This window comes from Diabrotica virgifera, chromosome 4 (genome assembly GCF_917563875.1).
Source record: "Diabrotica virgifera virgifera chromosome 4, PGI_DIABVI_V3a".
Taxonomy (NCBI): Eukaryota; Metazoa; Arthropoda; class Insecta; order Coleoptera; family Chrysomelidae; genus Diabrotica; species Diabrotica virgifera.
In genome coordinates, this window is record NC_065446.1 from 7,067,480 (window position 1) to 7,075,841 (window position 8,362).

Sequence of the window (8,362 nt, forward strand, 5' to 3'; positions counted from 1 at the left end):
AAAAAGTAGCCTACTTCCTAATCAACCATTTGAGCTGACATTTAGTGCGTCGGTAGGAGAGAACCGGATTGTGACGTCACATTTTAGAGTTTGAGGTCGATTATCTCGAAGATGGTTAGAGATATCGAAATGCCGTTTTCAGATTTGGATTCAGAAGGCAAAACTACATAAGAATCCATCGATACACCTGCTCTAAGTATTGCAGAAGCGGCAACGCAATAACACACAAACTTTTGCAAATTTATAAACGAAAAGTTTTCGTTGAAAAAAACGAGCCTGTACCGCCATTATGAAGAATAAAAAAATTCACTTTCTTCAAATAAACTTTTTTATCCGATGCCTACATTTTGTGTCATTTTGGAACTACTAATGAAATAAAAAATTTTAGTAGTTCCAAAATGACACAAAATCTAGGCATCGGATAAAAAAGTTTATTTGAAGAAAGTGTATTTTTTTGTTCTTCTTAATGGCGGTACAGACTCGTTTTTTAATATTGTATTTAATTACAGAGTAATTTCCACATATTAATATATTTTTCAAATTGGGCTCTGTACCGCCATTCTTTATTATATTACGAATACGTGTGCCAAATATCTCGAAAAAATATTCAAAATTACAGCCGCAATCTTGGAACGCGTTTTCACTACCTGTTGATCGCTACTGTTTCATCTTAAGAACTGATAGAATAACATTTATGTTTGCCTCCCGCTGCCTGTCAGATTGATTTTAAAATTGACAGCATGTTGGAATGGCCTAAAATGAATGATTTAGTGACGGGTGACGATAAAAATATCTATTCTACTCCTTACTATGTATCATTTTCCATAATAGTATTGGAGTAACTAGGTATACACAGCAAAAATATTATATGTATTTAATAAGAAAAGCCAACCAATTTTTATCTTTAAAGTTAATTATTTTTTTAAAGTAAAAATAGAACAATCCTCTCAAGAACTAAGACCCAGTCTTTTTCTCCTTTAATCTATCTAAATCTACCTATAATGCTCAAGCTTATCGACAGAGTGCAGATACTTTTAACAAAAGTGTCTCTCTAGCAGCAGAAAACGTATTTCTTTTGGACTATTTTCTTATTTTTATTTTTCGGCTAAATTTTATCTTAATACCAGACTTAGATTTTCAATTATGATTCTTTGTACTATGGCTGATCGTCGAAAGCCGTGATTGGTACGAGAGTTTGAGTTTATTGTTCCAAAGTTGAATGTTTGGGGATCATTGTCATCGTTGCTTGGTTATACAGGGTGTCCAGAAACTCTCCCGACAAACGAAGACCGGAATTTCCTCAGATAAACGAAAATGCTTCCTAAGGGAGCTAGAGCTCTTTGAAGATGGCGTCTTGTAATTAGTTTTTCTTAAATATCTCCAGAACGTTTTATTTAGAAAAACGAAAACTGGTGTGTCTATTTATCTTCCAGAGATAAATCGATTCCATCGCTTGCGAATTTCTAGTACTGGTCGTAGGCGTCCGTATTCTAGTACTCTTACTCTTACTCTCAAAAGTTACTCTTACTTTAAGTCGGTAGAATAGGTACCAGGGCCTATTTTACCACTAGGCCCGTGAGGCACATGCCTCGGGCCCGCATTTTAATGGGGTCCGGAAAGATTATCGAAAAAATTTGTTATTGCAATAACAAAATAAATTTTCAAAATTCTTTATCTGTAACAACAGTGCTTCACGCATCGTGAAGCGACTTCACCTGTCACAAGTACATCTCCGTCAACACATTTAAATCTGGAATTTCAACAATATCTTATAAATAATTGAATGAATCAATATGTTTACTGATAAAATTCGCGAATGTGTTGCACAACTGGAAAATAATAAAACCAGATATTTGCAAAGTGCAATTTTTTATAAAATGAAAGCTATGGGGAAACTTCTTCGCGAGTGGTTAGTGTACCTACAGTCCTAAATGTAGCCGTGTTTATTGTTACGCTTGTAAAGTGATTTCTACGAAAATTATTGTTTTTTCTAACTTTTGATGCGTATAATGACTGGAAAAATAACAATAGGACAGTTATTCAACATGAACGATCTCCTGAACATACTTCATCAATTGGTATTGTACCCTCGGAGATCGGTGGAAAAAATTTACACCCAAAATAACAAAATTCAGTTTGGCAACACTGTGTGAATGTTGATAGTAACATATCCTTATTAAGATAAACAGAACTGTAATTTAGTCCAGACAAATTAATATATTTTTGTGCCAACAAAATGAGATTTTTCAACCAAATAATGTTTCAAATATGATGTGCAAAATAATTTTAAATTGGGTTCTGCTAATGGGCTTGCTTTTTTGTCATTAAAGTAGAAAAAACTTTAATGTATTCTCTATAATCATTATCGTCCAGTTCTCGTCTTATTATTTTCACTGTACTAATATCCGTCGACTAATTTTTAACCCCCCCCCCCCCACGTAACGCACTTTTATGGGAGTTTAACTATTGCGTAACGCAATTTTTAAAGATTTTTGACCCACCCCCCAACCTGCGTTACGTAATACTTGAACGGTCCCTTAGCGGCTTCTGGAGTGTCTGAGACATATCTAATTTTATTGATAAAATGCGCAGTCCCTCCGATTTCCACTTGAACCATACGTAGTCAAGAGAAGTAGTACAGCGGTATAAATTATAACATTAATGAAAAAAAGTTATTTACAAGAAAAGAAACATTGGAGAAACGTTCATCAACGAATAATAGCAGCCATTAAATTTTTGTCCAAGAACGGTCTATGCTTTCATGGTTCAACAACCAAATTATTTACAAAAGGAAATGACATACATACAGTGTGTCGCATTTAAGATGAAAACATTTTAGCTATCAAAATAAATACAGATTTGAAGTTTTGCACAGCCATACAGGTTGAATGTTTACATTTTTTAAGATACTCGGCTGAAATTTAAATTTTAAACACAGCCTCCTGCGACTCCACAAACAGGCGGGTAAATTTTCGATATTTTGCTTGGTGTTAGAGATATCGGAAAAAGTTGTTTGAAAATATGTTAAAAATATTATTCTAACCCCACATACCAAATTTCATGACAGCATTTACAATTTTAGTTTTTTCATCATTTGTAGTCAGGATCCTAAAACTTAAAATTGGCTAGCCCGAGATGCATCTTGGGACAGACGAACTTTAGGGTCCTAACTACAAACACTGAAAAAACTAAAAGTGCAAATTGTGTCATGCAATTTGCTATGTGGGGTTAGAATAAGATTTGGAGGTACTTTTTCAAATAACTTTTTCCGATATCTCTAACGCGAAGCAAAATATAGAAATTTTACCCTGTCTGGGGGTTCGCAGTAGACCGCGATTAAAATTTAACTTGACTTCAAATCTGTATTTATTTTAATAGCCGAAATATAGAGTTGTCTTCATCTTAAATGCGACACACTGTATTTAAACAATGTTTAATTGTTTAAATATTAATTTTATTTATTGTTAATAAAAATTTTAATTTCGGGTGCAATTATTATATTTCTATTAAATAATTAATTCATTTAAAAAAAGTTATTATTAGATATTATTATTAATTCATATTTAGGGGCCCGAAAATTGTGTAGTGCCTCGGGCCTGATTTGAAGTAAAATAGGCTCTGATAGGTACACCGTTTTCTAGAAAAATCGATTTGAAAATTTTTCATTTCTTGAATTTAAAAAAAATTCACAAAAAAACTATTTAGAATAATGAAAACTGTTATGTTTATTTATCTTCCAGATATGAATCGATTTCATCAATTGCGAATTTCTAGTACCGATCATAGGTGTCCGTTTTGGATAGGGCAACGGTTATTGTATCGCATAATTTTTTTGTCTTTAATTTTTAAGCAATTTTGACACTAGATTATTAAATTATGAGGTATTCTAGCACTAAAAGTTATTCTTGCTTAAAGTCGCTAAAATAACCCGTTTTATTTTGAAAATCTTTTTCAATTTTTTTTCAATTTCAAAAAACGAAAAATTTTCAAATCGATTTTTCTAGAAAACGGTGCATCTCAGCGACTTACATCAAGAGTACCTTTTAGTACTACAATACCTTACAATTTAATAATCCAGTATCAGAAATGCTAAAAGTTAAACACAAAAAAGTTATACGATAAAATAACCATTGCCATACCCAAAACGGACGCCTATGACCGGTTTTAGAAATTCACAACTGACGAAATCGATTTATCTCTGGAAGATAAATAAGTGTACCAGTTTTAGTTTTTCTAAATAGAACCGTTCTGGAGGTATTTTAGAAAAACTAATTACAGGACCCCATCTGTAAAGAGCTCTAGCTCTCTCAGGAAGCATTTTCGTACTAGGTGAATTTTGTTAAATTATCTTCAAATTATCTGATGAATCACCGGTCTTCGTTTGTCGGGAGAGTTTCTGGACACCCTGTATAAACATCAAAGCTTGTAAAAATATGATCGGGTAATATGACCCGTATGCACGCCAATGGTGAATATAAAATTCTTAATTGTATGTCAAAATATGCGCAATGACTACTTCTTAAAACCTACCAAATTTCATTTGAATATCTCAACCGGTTTTAGAGCAATAAATAAATAGTCAGTTTGTACGAAAACATTCAACATCTCGTATCTCGCAAACAAAGCATTTGCGGACATATGTTTATAAAGCAAACGGACATTATTTTTTCATGCAGACTTACCCCTTAAAGTTTGTCGCACTTATTTAGAAACACCCTGTATTGATGAAGAACATGGCTAGTTGTTAAAGTACCTAACTTTTTTTATTATCTAACATAAGCGAATAAATCGAAAAACAGAATGTTAAGAAAACCTGATGCTATAGTTGTGTTTCAATTTCAGTATGTATTTTATAAATGCAAGAATATTCCACGTTTATTATCGTAAACCGATTCTTCCGGTTCACGAACTCGATCTTATAAATCAAAAAAGGAACCTACATATATACCAAATTTGGTTAAAATCGGACTTTTCGTTCGAAAGTTATCGTGCTATTAGGCACATATGTATAGCCTCCATTTTGAATTCCAGCTGTGGTATTATAATATCACCCTGTACAAAATATGTTTAAAACTCATTCAAAGTCATTAATCCATGTAGTATCTGTTCTTGTATCAATAACCGCAAGTAACATTGAAGTGTCATGTTTTGTTATTATTTAAATGTGTATATAAACATTAACTCGGTGGAGAAAGATTATTATACTCAGTAATTAATTATTGTACTAGGTCGTTACTGTTATATGTAAACACGTTGTTATAGTTAGTCATTGATGGACTTGAATGTAAATATAATGTATCTGAACCAAGAAAGAGAGTTTTAATTAGTTTGGACCTAAAAGGCATTTTAACATCACACTATTTATTACATGGCGCTCCTGTAAATTAATTGGGAGAATCTTCTGAAAATGGGCGACAAAAATTGGAAACGGAGACGGCGAAGATGGACCAGGACGAAGATGCAGAGAACCCAGGGAACAAAAACAAAGTGATAAAATGTAAGTAAGAATGTCTATCTTTATTAAAAATGCTTCCCTCGTTTTATATTATTATTGAACATTAAATATTTATCTTTGCTGATTTTTGAATAATTTATAAAGTATCGATTTTTTTTTAAGAATATCTATGAATTTTGAAATATGAAGTGATTTTTGAATTGAATATTTTTATCAAAGTTTATTATATATGCTATTTTTGAATTTTTATTGATTTTTTTTTCGAATATGTATACTACTATTGAATTTTATTAGCAGTTGTTTTTGTTATTGATCTTTTAGATACATTTTTATCGATTTTGTGTTAAATTTTGTATGATGTGAACCTGAATTAATAATTTTTGTGTGACTAATGATATATAAATGATATTTTTTAATGAATAATGATTAGTGATGACATACGTTGATATAAGAGCTTAAGATAAACATTGCTGTAAGCAAGAAATATACTTTTAACGAACCGACCTGATGAGTCGAGATAAGGAATTTGAAGAAGAACTATATAGATAGATAAGAAGAACTAACAATATTATAAGCTAAATATTATGAGGCAACTAGAGACAATAAGAAACCCACTGCTCTTGTCAAATTGGGAAGGTACTAAGTGATTTATAGAAGCTTGAAAGCTTATTAGAGACCCACTCTGTGTTTTGAGAGTACCTATTTTATTCATGATTATTCGTGAATAAACAACGGCCTCAAAGCAAGGGATTGAGGTTGTGATATTTTTAGAAGAATTTGAACCGCATAAAATACCTATTTCGTGTTTTGAGTTAACTATACCACCTAAAGGGTGCGTACAGATCAGGGCGAAAATTCGGGTTAATATTGGCGGAGAACTAAGACATCCGAGTGAAACCTCTTTTATTAAGGTAAAACGAAGGTATCGGAGCTAGTATATGAAGTGATGATTATGATGTTATATGAAATGATATATGAGATAAATGATATATGATTGTTATATGAAATATGTATATGAAGATGAATTATGTACACTGTAGAAGTGCTGTTATATGAAGAAAAATGAAGAAATATATAGTTGTAGTACCAGACAAGAAGAAGAATAGAAAAAAAAGAGAATTTTTAGTAAAATATGTGGGAAAAATGAAAGAAGAAACATAAAAAATGCCAAAATAAACAAGCAAAATTAAGAAGATACTAAGCAAATAAGTAGCTAATCATTGAATTTTTGTCTAAGAATTAAAGTTGTAATTTTTTTTCTAAAGTAACGTAAATTATAAATAACTTATTTTTAAATGCATATAATGAATTCAGGTTAAATTTTCGCGGAACATGGAAGTGTTTGAATTAAGGATAGACACTATCTTACAATAGTGTTAGTAGATAGTAAGCAAAGGGACACAAAAAGTGAAGTTCTTAGAGAGATTAAATCTTTATTATAGGTACAAGAGAGTTATTAGAAGTTTTTTTAGAGACACATATTAAAAGTTTTAGAGAGATTACATTTTTATTATAGGTACAATATTTTAAAGTTAGTAAGGCGTATATAAATAAATCAAAATAAGACTGAAATAATAAGATGAAATAGTAAAGTAACGTTAAATTCTTTTTTTATATACCATTTAATAGCAGTTTAGGTAATATTTAGCTTAGCTTAGGAAGTATTAAAGTCGAGATTTTATTACAATTAGATTAGTTACGACTTATAGGCACTAAAAGACTATTTAAAAGTTAGGATCAATTTCATTCACTGTGGACACTGTTTTGATGAAGTGAATTAGTGAACGAAAAAAAAGGACGAAAAGACACGACGTGAAAGTACGTGAACTAGTAATAGGTTATAAAATACCAGTTTTAGTATAGGGAAAATATGAACTTTTGTGTAAAATAGGAAAAAGAATATACATGTTTAGGGAAAAATTGATTGATCTGAAATGTACCATGTTACAGTTAGTTAGCATAGTTAGGAAATTTAATTTTTGAAAATAGTATTAGGTAATCATAAACACTCTGTGAAAGGGAAAGAGGGATATACACTCAGATATTCTTCTTCTCTTCTTAGGACTTTCTTTTTTTTTTTAAAAAAACGGCGATGATAGACAATCAATCACATTTTAAAAATATGTAATTTTAACAAAACGGGGAGGTGTGGTATTATAATATCACCCTGTACAAAATATGTTTAAAACTCATTCAAAGTCATTAATCCATGTAGTATCTGTTCTTGTATCAATAACCGCAAGTAACATTGAAGTGTCATGTTTTGTTATTATTTAAATGTGTATATAAACATTAACTCGGTGGAGAAAGATTATTATACTCAGTATTTAATTATTGTACTAGGTCGTTACTGTTATATGTAAACACGTTGTTATAGTTAGTCATTGATGGACTTGAATGTAAATATAATGTATCTGAACCAAGAAAGAGAGTTTTAATTAGTTTGGACCTAAAAGGCATTTTAACATCACACTATTTAATACACAGCTTTGAAATGTGTTGCTTTACAAAAAAATGTGCTCATAAAAAGCCATAATACATGTAAAGATACGTTATGCGTTTACTAAATGGTAATTAACTTAACTAAAAAATTCAAAATATTTCCAAAAAAATATTTTTAACCTTCTTTCAACAGCGGTATGTATTACCTTTTTGAAAAAATATTATATACCTACAGGGCGAAAAAATAAAAAAAAACATATTTTGACATAAAAAACAAAAAAAAAAACATACAACTTGCCGTAAACCGATTTTTCCGGTTTAAGAACTCGATCTTATAAATCAAAAAAGGAACCTATAGAGCTTTTCATCGACTGTCATTTGTTTTGAGCTTTTGTCATGTGTCACATAATATTAATATATCTACGTCATACGTTTTTGGTTTGTATCATTGGTATATACTATTAA